Source organism: Typopeltis vanoorti, chromosome 14, assembly GCF_054136105.1.
Source record: "Typopeltis vanoorti isolate ZY-2024b chromosome 14, IOZ_Tvanoo_1.0, whole genome shotgun sequence".
NCBI lineage: Eukaryota > Metazoa > Arthropoda > Arachnida > Uropygi > Thelyphonidae > Typopeltis > Typopeltis vanoorti.
In genome coordinates this window covers 121,790,275-121,803,324 of record NC_143562.1, presented here as the reverse complement: position 1 = coordinate 121,803,324, position 13,050 = coordinate 121,790,275, and positions in this window count along the sequence as shown.

The following is a 13,050-nucleotide window of genomic DNA, read 5'->3' as shown; positions in this document are numbered from 1 at the left end:
GGGGTTGGTACCAGGTTAACATGAAAGAAATTTTTCATAGAATGAGGGAAGGGTAGTCAAAGAAGCCATCTCTGGAACCTGTATAAGGAGAGTGTGTGAGCAAAAGAGTCAGGAGTTTTTTTGCATGGAGAGTGGTTAGGATGGAATGCATTGCCTGAGCGTGTTAAGAATTCCAGACATATTGAATCAGCTTAAGGCATGATTGGATTAGCTTTTTTGTGATGTTCCTCCCATGATGAGTCTCTGACTTCATGGAGGTCAGATGTTAATAATACTGTCCCTAATTTTTAGTTATTGAAAATTTAGAAGTAAAACAAGAAGTTAAAATGATTAAATTATCTAAAATTCTCTAAATCTCTTTGAGGTTGGATTAATTTCAGTCAAGTACTAATCATGTTATTCAAATTAACAATAAGTAAGAAGAAGGGTAATTAAAATGGATTAACAAAATGAAAATCAAATTATTAATACTTAATACCACATTTGCATTTAATTTTATTATTACTAATATGTGACCTCCATGGAGTCAAAGGAATCGCATGGGAGGTCCATATACTCTCTCATGCAAAAAGATCATCGAACTGAAGTAGAGTAAGAAAGAGACTATAGTTGCTTATGAATGAAGTGGGTAGCATGACTATAGTGAATGAGAGAACAAGTGTGCAAGATGAACAGGGAAATGGGGAGACTCAAGATGTACAGGGGAACACAGCGTGAGAAAGTTTGATGCTCCAAGAGGATGTGAATGCATGTGTGTGTGTGTGTGTGTGTGTGTGTGTGTAGAAAAAAAAGGGAAGATGACCTGTGATGTAGGGAAAAAAGTTGGATATCAAGAAGGTTCTGGGATAAATAGAGAAACAGAAATGGGTCGACAAATCACATTAAAGTGGTATCAGTGAAACTTGTTATAGATCCAGGAATGAGCTGTTATGTTTGTATACGAATGCCAGAAGTATTAGAAACAAGGGAAATGAAATTGTTGTTGCATTAATTGAGTTTGTTCACCCAAAAATAGTTGACATAAGGGAGACATGATTAGATGAAGATGACATTCTGATAGGAATAGAGATGGAAGGGTATGATATATTTCGTGAAGATAGAAAAGGTAAAAAGGGAAGTGGAGTGTTATTGACAATAGAAAAAGAGTTATGTCCATACAAGGTAGACATGCAAGAAGGAAATAGTGGCAGTGGTTTTGAGGTAGTATGCTTTGAGATAGAAGTTAATAGAATGAAGTACTTAGTCAGATGTTGTTATGGACCTGGTAATGTGGAGGGTGGTGACCAGGAAATGTATAAGCGAATTAGCCAAGCAAATCGGGAGTGGTTTAAATTACAGCAATATAGATTGGGATGATTAGATAGCAACTGGAAGAAAAGAAAATGAGTTTCTTGAGTTTTTGATGGCAATTCCTCAGCCAGTATGTAACAGAGGACACGCGAGTATTGGGGGTCTTGAATTTGATCATCTCATCAAAGGATGTTATTATAAATGAGGTGTCAAATCTTCCTCCATTTGGTGAGAGTGACCATGAAGTGATTACCTGAGTGGTTGCCAGCCATGTGAGGAAAGGGTATATGTAGAACTACAATATAGCTCAGAAGACAGCTTGGGGGATCTGTAGCATGGAATGAGGAGTTGACCGGATAGGAAATCAGTGTTACTTGAGTGATATTCAAGAGCTATCTACTAGAGCAGTGTTTCTCAACCTTCCTAAACCCTAGGACCAGTAAAATGCCTAAAACAATTCTACGGACCACTAAGTTATGCAATTTTTTTTAAAAACGTATGTGGGGATTACCAACATTTGGGAACAACTGTGCCATTTATAACATAATAAATCTAAAAGCATGTTTTGAATATATATGGAAACAATTATATTGAAAGTAAACGAATAAAAGTGTATCATCATTGAACAAAGTTTTAATTTTTATTAAACAAATAAATAATATGATATAATTCTGTTACTATTTACTTTTAATGAGATGGATGAGCTTCTCGGCCTTGCATGGATGTCTGGCTCAATATTGGTCAACTTCAGTCAAAGATCGGCACACACACTAAGACGATGTCTGTATTTTGTTTTTATTTGAAGGAGCGATGAAAATCCTTTCTCACAAAGATAGGTTGTAGAAACTGCATGACGATTTTTGATGCTGCGTCAAATAATTCAGGAAATTCACTTCTCACTGAAGGCGAGATCCAGAATCGAGCCAAACTATGATCACGTAGTTGCATTTTAAGCCCACTGTAACTTGAAAGCTCGATTAACTGTTATTTTTTCGATAACGAAAGGTTATTCTCATGACTGTAAGTCTGAAGTGGATCGTGACCCTACAGAAATTTTTTATAAAAGTTATTCAGAAAATATGTTTCCAAATTCTCTTTCAGAGTTTTGAGGTGAACACAAACCCTTTCCCAGTGGTTAAATTCTAAACGAATAAGTTCCGAGGCCCTATACAAAATAACCAATTGTATTTACTTTTGAATACTATCTCGGGAAGCTCCAAACCTCCCTGTCGCTTTCATCACTCGTTTGTAATCAGGCGACTGTTGCTATTGACTTTATATACACATTCAAAACTGTAAGCAATTGTTGAATAATAACAATAATGTAAATATAATTACCGTAAAGGGAGAAAAGTCACAAAACAGAAAAATGTTCCTACAAAATAACCACTTGTATTTACCTTTGAATGCGATCCACTGGTCGAGTGTCCAGCAAGTCGACTGACTAAGGTAGTTTCTGACCTCTGGAATGTTGAGTATGAGGAAAGATTGAGAAGATGTAATTTGCAGAGTCTAGTGGAGAGAAGGAAGAGGGGAGATATGATAGAGACCTACAAGTTGGTAAGGGATTGTTATAAGATCAATGGTGCAGAAGTTCTACAGAGAATAGTGGGAGAGCAGGGGAGAACCAGAGGTCATCCCTGGAAACTGTATAAAGAGGGTGTGAGTAGGGGAGTGAGAGGCAGGTTTTATTCGTGCAGAGTTGTGAATGATTGGAATGCCTTACCTGAGAGTGTGGTGTCTGCAAGGAGTTTGAGTTGTTTAAGACATGGTATGATGAGATGTGTGTGCTATAAAATGACCTCCCAGATGAGTCTTTGACTCCATGAGGTCTTGTTTAATAATAATAATAATAAGTCAGCAAAGCTTTCCTTTCATTCAGCCTATTAATATTATATTGCAACTGACGGGGATTCGTTACAGACCTCTTTCTTTTCAGAAACTACACACAAGCTGTCATTACAAACTCGTTTTGTATTATCACTGTCATCTGATCTATTTTTCCGTTTAAAGAAGGTACCAATGTACTTACCCATAATTGAAATACTGTACTTACTTGCATATACCTCGCAAATGAAAAAAAGCTGAAACACGTTCACAGCAAGGCAATAGTAACTTGCTGGCAGTTCCAAATATTATTGGAATTCAGTTGAAGAGAGTTAGCATTTTAACTCAATTGTCAGCTTGCTTTTATCTTTCCGTTGCGTGATCTTTTGTTAATACTGCACCAATCATATGTATGTCTTAATAATCTGCCATTGCTGGAAACGCGTAAGACTTAATTACCGTAAAGGGAGAAAAGTCACAAAACAGAAAAAGCTCCAGGGCTGAGCCCCAGCTGAATTTAACCACTACCATTTCCAGAAACTCGGAATCAACAAAAATATAATTTTCCACTAAAAAAGATTCCAATATTGAAAAGGTGCAAATTGTCTGTCCTTTACATAAGTAATCCATAAGACCAGTTTTTCCTCGAATGCCTTTATTTTGTCATAGGCATCAAGAACAGTTAGACTTTCTCTGAAGGGAGAGATTTAGTTCATTTAATTTTGAAAAAATATCTTAAAATAGGATAGTGTTGATAACCATGCTTCGTCAACAAGGAGGGATGCAAAATCAAAATTATGTTCATTTACAAACAATAAAACTTTGTGCCTTAATTGAAATAACCTTGTTAATACTTTGCCCCTGGAAAGCCAGTGAATTTCAGAATGAAGCAGAAGTTTTATATATTTTGTGCCCGTTTCATTGCAGAATACTGAAAACAAGCTACTATTTAATGGTCAAGCCTTAAAAAAATTAACTAGCCTTACTGCATTGTATAGCACAGTTTTGAATTATGGTGGCATTTTTCTTTGGAGGCTAATGCTTCCCTATGTATGAAACAATGTACCCATTTCATATCCAGAGCTACTTGACCATAGCAACAACCCCACTATGCCTGCCTGTAAGGGCATGAGCTCCATCCCAACAGAAGCCCATACATTTTATTTCCCCCACTGGATCCCTTTGTGTGTTATGTAATTATTAAGAGTGTAAAATATTTCTTCTACAGTTGTTCGGGATGACAGTTCTACAAAGCAATATCATCATTAATGTTGTTATCAAGTGCATATCTTTCATAGTATATTAACTGCGCATCATCTGTGACATCAGCAGTCTGGTCTATTTGTAACGCATAATAAGAGCTCTTAACTTTTTAGATTAAATGAGATTCTACATCACCTGCCATATCATTAATTCTGCGATCCACAGTGTCATTTGAAAGAGGAATAAAATCATCTTTTAGTGACTTGTTGCCAAACATAGGTTTAACGACATCTTTTATAGCTGAAAGTAGTAAATTTTCCCCAATAGAATGAGGCTTCGCTGTTTTCGCTATGCAGAAAGGTAAGATTATTAATCGAACCCATGGCTGAAACTATATATTTCCCATGATTTAATGTCCCTAACTGTCACTGAAAAAATTCAGATTCACATCACAATGTTTAGTTTCTAAATGTCGTCGGAGTTTCGCAGGTTTCGTGCACTCGTTCAACAACACTTTATAACACAAAACACATTCAGGTTTCTGTTCACTTTCATCTCCACACCAAGTAAACACGAATTCCAAATGTGAACGGTTATATTTCCTGTTGTATTTTTTCTTTCAACTGCTTCTTTATTCTACTTCAATAGTTTCAGATTTACACACCATTACAACATGTGTATCACAATTAGGGCTAGTGATATATTTTCTTATTCCTATATTCTTTATCTTATCTTATGTATATGTCTTTATTTCTTTTATACCTATTAAATTTTTAGTCATACAAACTCCACTTTTATATACTTCTTTATGTGTGTGCCTAACTAGGAATGATTCCTTTTCGGACACTGGCAAATTTATATTTTTTTGCTGCGCCAGCCAGTATCCTATAACCTGAGTTTATTCAGGTTCAGGGAATATTCCTAGATTGGTTGACATTCACTCTAACACACTCTAAATAGATATTGGTACTAATTGCAATCGTAGCCAATGATCTATTACTTAAACACATTCAACAAAATCCCTCCCGCTATGGTTCTAATTTTTATAAGTGGTAATTTGAAATCTCGAATTCAGGCATGAGTCAGGTATATGCAACAAAATGTTTATTGGAGCTAATGACAATCACAACTAAAATTGGATTAAAATACTAAAACTTCCAAATCTCTTACTAGGTTAATATCTCATGCTATGCTAGTTACACAAAGCTAAATTTATCAAAATGCACTCAGATCACAATACTAATCATACAAAACAATAGAACTAAAAGACAATATTACTCTAAATCAATTCTCTTATGCATGCTACTCATAAAGACATTTTATACAACTTGTTACTATCTGATAAAGGTCATCCACTAAATACAAATACACATATAATTTCAGTCACATGCAACTATATAGATTCATTCCTGACATTTCTTTGTTCAACAGAATTATGCGATCTCAAATTACGAATTCTTATCAGAGTCCTCTATGGATTGTCCACATAACTTAATCTAACATTAAGTTCTATCTCTTTCAAAACACACAGTAAAGGTCTTCACATTACCCAGTTCCTTCCGAAGGTCTGTTAACTGCCATGTGTTGTTCAGGTCATCCTTCGATCGGTTGTCTCGGCGCCTGGCTTTTGGCTACATCGTCCCTTCTACATTTTTCCGGACTCGAACTTAATACTGCCTCGACTGAGGGTTATCTCCACTCCTTATCGAATGGGACATCCAGCAACTGGCACATTTCTCTGTAGGCCAATGATTCGTGAGCGGATCATGGGATCTTGTTCAGCATACTCAGAAAGACTGCTTGCTGTCCAACATTATAGGACCCTCGCTCGTCCTTTTTCCGTCCACTGGTCAGGAATCCTCGAGGTGAAGTCGTGAACAAAAAGCTCCGCAATATCGTGCGTATTGCCTTATATTCTCTCTTCTTTTTTGCACGACCCTTAATTTTTATGCCCTCAAGATGATCCTCAATTTCCTTACTGCTGTTAGGTGCTGTCTTCTAGGGAAGCGCGCTTGCATCATCTTCCATGTATGCATTACCCTGCGGCGTTACGGCCAACGAGTGCGTTTCAGACGTGACCTTTGCACTGATGCTCTTTACTGTCTGGTGATATACGAAGTTTCAGACAGCTTAATAGGACAAAATTTAACTATTTCCCTTTTTACAAAATTTCACAAATCTGATAATTCTCCAGTTTAGTTTTCGACTATAAATATTTCTGATACAATTCATATACTATTACACAATTTCCTTTACAACAAATCAGAACTTTCTGCTGATGAGTAGGTATTATCTAACTAGAATGCTCATGTTAGATTCTGAATGAATAATTTCTTAAAATTCATCCATTCAGGATCTAACAGAGGGCCCCTCCTTTCTATAAAAAAATTTTCTAGATAAATTTTTTTTTTCTTAAGCATCCCTCAATTCTGTGGGGATGACTTACGCTCTGCCCGATATCAGCATAATTAATTACCAGTATATTGTCACTTGTTTCATGCACGTCCCTGTCTGCAACACCTTCATCTGATTGTCTCCTTCCTTCTGCATGGCTTAATACTTTAGGTTCCTCTGAGACCAGTCTAGAAAAGTCATCACTCTGTTCTGAATTTGTACTTGTATTCTTTTTATGCACGCCATCTCCCTCAGTTGGTCTGGGCCTTCGCTTTCTCTGGTGTTTTCCATACATATAAGCATCCTTCCTCATCTGTGCCTGTAATCCCTTTCCAAGCTCTACTGTTTTCTTCCTCCTTTTGAACCAAACTTCCTTACTAGCATAATCACAGGAGAAATTATACTTATATAAAAAATCATTTCCCAGGATTAATCCTAAATGAGGGGAAGAGCATATTGGTAAAACTAAAAAACTGTGCCAAGGGCTGGTAGGTTGATTTTCAGTCTTATTGACCTCGTGGCTTGGGTAGCTGGGGGGGGATATTCCCAAAAGTCTTTTGAACCAAACTTCCTTACTAGCATAATCACAGGAGAAATTGTACTTATATAAAAAATCATTTCCCAGGATTAATCCTAAATGAGGGGAAGAGCATATTGGTAAAACTAAAAAACTGTGCCAAGGGCTGGTAGGTTGATTTTCAGTCTTATTGACCTCGTGGCTTGGGTAGCTGGGGGGGGATATTCCCAAAAGTCTAATGGGCTCTCTCAGAACCTTTATCCTCCCCTTTACATGGGGCTCTACTTCCCTGAAACAGTGTTCAGATATGAACGAGGCCTGTGAACCAGTGTCAATTAACGCTCTAATTCTTTTTTCGCATACCCTTCCTTCAGCCGTCATCTCGAAGCTGTCTCTGACCTTCCCCCTTTTTCTCCCCTCTTCTTGCTTACTGCAAACATGAGACTTAGCCTCTGAGAAATCTCTATTTGTTCTGCCTTGTCTGATGAAACAGTTCCTGGCTATATGTCCCAGCTTGTTGCAGCTGTAACACCTTGGGATTTCTTGATGGTATCTCCTTGCATTCTCTAAGTCCGAGGACCAAGGAGGATTGCTCTTTTACTGTGCAGATAGCTCTGACAGTCTTCATTATAGAGTCCATCTTGCTAATTAGTGGTTCTTGCATCCTTTCAACCTCTCTACGAATTAGGTTAGTAGTTCTTTCGTCTTGGGAGCAAGCATTCTCTGTTTCCGTAGTGCCTGACTGAAGTCGATTAAGCACCGCATCGAGACACTCTATAACAGGCTGTTGTAGTCTTCCGACCTCCTGTTTAATTATGGAATGGATCTCGCTTTGATCGGGAATGCCTGTGGTGATCTGACAAACTGACATCTCTACTCTCCTCACTCCGTATATGTGCTATTTGTTGCTCACTCTTTCTCTTATCTCCCTTTGTAGTTTTTATGTCCCTGCCACTATCCTTTCCTCCTTCAATTACCCTGACATGCACAGAAGCAGATGCAGGACTAATGTCTCCTAGCAACTGTTCTCGTTCTGTCACAACCTTGTAGCATTCAGCTAAATTGGTTATATCTTTTCCAAAGGCTGTCTCTCTCAACTCCCGTCTCAAGCCTATTCGAAAGTGCTGGAAGACTGCCCAGTCTAAGTGGTGTTTGTCTTCACTGGGGACGTTAAAGGTATTCGAGAGAGTGAGTATTCTGTTATAAAATTCAGATATCCTCTCCCTATCCCCTTGTATCATCTTTTGCAGCTTCCAAAGGTTTGGCCCTACATTTTTCACTCTGGAAAATTGTGAGATTAAGACCTCTCTAAATTTTCCGTAATCACGCGTTTCTTTCAGGACTGGCGAGGATTCAAAGTAAATCTTGGCCTTCCCTACCAACTTGTTGCGTAACAGCACAAGAACTTGGAAGTCAGACCATCTGCTAATCCTTCTTAGTTCTTCTACAAAATCAAAAAACGTGACCACGTCATATGTCTCCTCCCCAGAGAACTGTGGAATTTCTTGCTGGGGATTTATTATTCGGAAAAATTCCGAATCATCCAATTCAGAACTGGTCGGATGAGACATACCTGCTATCAGCTTACACTTTACAAAATTTTAATCCTTTTTCTTCAAAATTTTCAATTCCAATAACTGCCTAATGCGAGTTCAAGACCAACTTACAGTGCTTTAGGATCTATTCAATTAATTTATTTGTGCCCTAAACACATCCTACGCTGCGGAATTGTCATGTTTTCTTATTCCTATATTCTTTATCTTATTTTATGTATATTTCTTTTATACCTATTAAATTTTTAGTCATACAAACTCCACTTTTATATACTTCTTTATGTGTGTGCCTAACTCGACCCTACCTAGGAATTATTCCTTTTCAGACACTGGCAAATTTATATTTTTTTGCTGTGCCAGCCAATATCCTATAACATGAGTTTATTCAGGTTCAGGGAATATTCCTAGATTGGTTGACATTCACTCTAACACACTCTAAATAGATATCGGTACTAATTGCAATCGTAGCCAATGATCTATTACTTAAACACATTCATCAAAATCCCTCTCGTTATGGTTCTAATTTTTATAAGTGGTAATTTGAAATCTCGAATTCAGGCATGAGTCAGGTATATGCAGCAAAACATGTTTATTGGAACTAATGACAATTACAACTAAAATTGGATTAAAATACTAAAACTTCCAAATCTCTTACTAGGTTAATATCTCATGCTGCGCTAGTTACACAAAGCTAAATTCATCAAAATGCACTCAGATCACAATACTAATCATACAAAACAATAGAACTAAAAGACGATATTACTCTAAATCAATTCTCTTATGCATGCTACTCGTAAAGACATTTTATACAACTTGTTACCATCTGATAAAGGTCATCCACTAAATACAAATACACATATAATTTCAGTCACATGCAACTATATAGATTCATTCCTGACATTTCTTTGTTCAACAGAATTATGCGATCTCAAATTACGAATTCTTATCAGAGTCCTCTATGGATTGTCCACATAACTTAATCTAACATTAAGTTCTATCTCTTTCAAAACACACAGTAAAGGTCTTCACATTACCCAGTTCCTTCCGAAGGTCTGTTAACTGCCATGTGTTGTTCAGGTCATCCTTCGATCGGTTGTCTCGGCGCCTGGCTTTTGGCTACATCGTCCCTTCTACATTTTTCCGGACTCGAACTTAATACTGCCTCGACTGAGGGTTATCTCCGCTCCTTATCGAATGGAACATCCAGCAACTGGCACATTTTCTCTGTAGGCCGATGATTCGTGAGTGGATCATGGGATCTTGTTCAGCATACTCAGAAAGACTGCTTGTTGTCCAACATCATAGGACCCTCGCTTGTCCTCTTTCCGTCCACTGGTCAGGAATCCTCGAGGTGAAGTCATGAACAAAAAGTTCCGCAATATCGCGCGTATTGCCTTATATTCTCTCTTCTTTTTTGCACGACCCTTAATTTTTATGCCCTCAAGATGATCCTCAATTTCCTTACTGCCGTTAGGTGCTGTCTTCTAGGGAAGCGCGCTTGCGTCATCTTCCATGTATGCATTACCCTGCGGCGTTACGGCCAACAAGTGCATTTCAGATGTGATCTTTGCACTGATGCTCTTTACTGTCTGGCGATATACGAAGTTTCAGACAGCTTAATAGGACAAAATTTAACTATTTCCCTTTTTACAAAATTTCACAAATCTGATAATTCTCCAGTTTAGTTTTCGACTATAAATATTTCTGATACAATTCATATACTATTACACAATTTCCTTTACAACAAATCAGAACTTTCTGCTGGTGAGCAGGTATTATCTAAGTTAACTAGAATTCTCATGTTAGATTCTGAATGAATAATTTCTTAAAATTCATCCATTCCGGATCTAACACTAACATCGCCTGTTTCATTTGCTTTGCTTTTCAAAGTCCGTTCTAAGCCATTTTTCCATTATTAAAAAACATTTCAGAAAAATATATAAATACTGGGGTTAACTTACGACACACTTTGTCCAAGTATTACTTAGCTCTTCTGAAGATATATTGAGCCTTGGTTGAAGGAGGAAAACCTTCAGTAATAAAAATCAATAAATAACAAGCAGTTGGTTGAAATGTGGATAACACATGTTCACTTCAAATCTGACAAAACAGCAAGGGAAGGCAGAAACAATAAAACCATATTGCTGTTCACTTCACCCCTCTTTTATTACTCATCATTCTGCTGCTACAAATTAAAATAGTGGCAGAATGTTCGTGGAACGAACATTCATTCATTCTGCTGCTATTTGTTGTTGTTGTTTTAAATATCCATTTTATTTCAATAATTTTTACTTATTCAATTTTAATTTGTTTTGTTTGGATAATTAAAAAATATAGATTTATTTGATTAATTTAATTCTGCCTGCGGACCATAGGTTGTGAAACACTGTACTAGAAGCAATGTCTAAATGTATTTTGAAGGTCAGAAGATTAAATAAGGTAAGTGTGAAATGGATGAATGAAAAGATTAAGTATGCCATACAGAGAAAAAAGGCATTATGGAGGCAACATAATAGGAGTGGTAATAATCACTTCCATGAGAAATACAAAGAACAGGCAAGGAGAGTGGCTCAGCTGATAAGGGTAGCAAGAGTTCAGTACCAGCAGCAGTTAACAAATGAAGCCAAAAAAATAAATAAATAAATCCCAGGGAAATCTTTTGATATATATAGCCTTCAAAAATAAGAATGATTTTGGTAAAATGGCATTGATTGAAGATAATGGTCTAAAGACAACTGCTGCAGAGGATATAGTTGAGATTTTTAATGAGCAGTTCATAAAGGTCTTTCATCCTTGTGAATGCAATATCATGAAGAGTTTCAGAGCAGTTGATGATGAGGAGGAGAGATTGACTTTAAGTGAGCAAGAGGTATATGGGAAATTTGCTTAATTAAGCAAACTTGATATTAATGAGGCTGGGAGACGTGATGATATATCACCATGTATCTTGAAGGAATGTGCCAGGGAATTAACATTTACCTTGACATATTTGTTTAATATGAGTCTTGCACTGTATCAAGTTCCAAAGGAGTGGAAAGGAGCAATATGGTTCCCTTCATAAAGGAAGTAACAGAATTCAAGTATCAAATTATAGACCAATCTGTGTGTCAGATGTTGTAGTTAAAATGTTGGAAAGACTGGTAAGAATTAGGATCCAGAATTGGGTTGATAACAGTGATATTATCTTTGATGGACAACATGGATTTGCTAAAGGGAGGTCATGTTTTAGTAATCTACTTACTTATTACAATAAGGTGACGGCTTCATTGGACAAAGGAGATGGATACACAGTAGTAATGAGACTTGCAAAGGCTTTTGATAGATTACCACATGATAAGATAGTCAAACTAGAGCAGATATGGGGTTGGATATTAGACTAGTGCATTAGATTAGGGATTGACTCTCTGATAGGTATCAACAAATTGTGTATGGAGGAACAATATCCCAGAAGAGGAAAGTTATTAGTGGTGTGCTTCAGGTGTCTGTTTCAGAGCCATTGCTGTTTAACTTGTATGTTAATGATATTGGGGAATATTCAGTTGTCTGCAGATGATGCAAAGTTGGGACGAACTATGGGAAGTAGAGCAAATATGGCCTTACCAGAAGACTTGAATAGACTGAATGAATGGGCACGAGAGTAGGGAGTCAGTTCAATGTTGTGATATGTAAGATTTTAAAATTTGGAAAGCAAAAGTGCAATGTGCAGTTAACTCTTGGTTGGGATGTATTGTTGGAGGAGGAGAAAAGAAGTCTTGGGATGATGGTGGATGAGGATCTGAAATTTAGATGGCATATTGCCAAAATTGTGAGGACAACACAATGAATTCTGGGAATGATGTGAAGGACACTGACTTGTAGGAGTAAGAGGATTCTGTTTCCATTGTAAAAGGCACTGATTAGGCCACATATGGACTATTGTGCACAGATTTGGTCACCTGGATTTCGAAAGGATGAAGAGATGATGGAGAGGATCCAAAGGTGACTGAATAAGGTAGTTTCTAATCTCTGGAATGTCGAATATGAAGAAAGGGCGAGACAATGCAGTCTGGTGGATAGAAAGAGGGACGATATGATAGAGATGTACAAGTTAGTAAAAGGTTGTTATAGGATTAATGTTGAAGAGGTTTTCATAACATGGTGAGAAAAGAGGTCATTCCTGGAAGCTTTATAAGGATGGTGTGAGCAGGGGAGTGAGAAGCAAGTTTTTTGCAAAGAGTTGCAAATGATTGGAATGCATTGCCTGAGAGCATAATGTTCACAGAATTT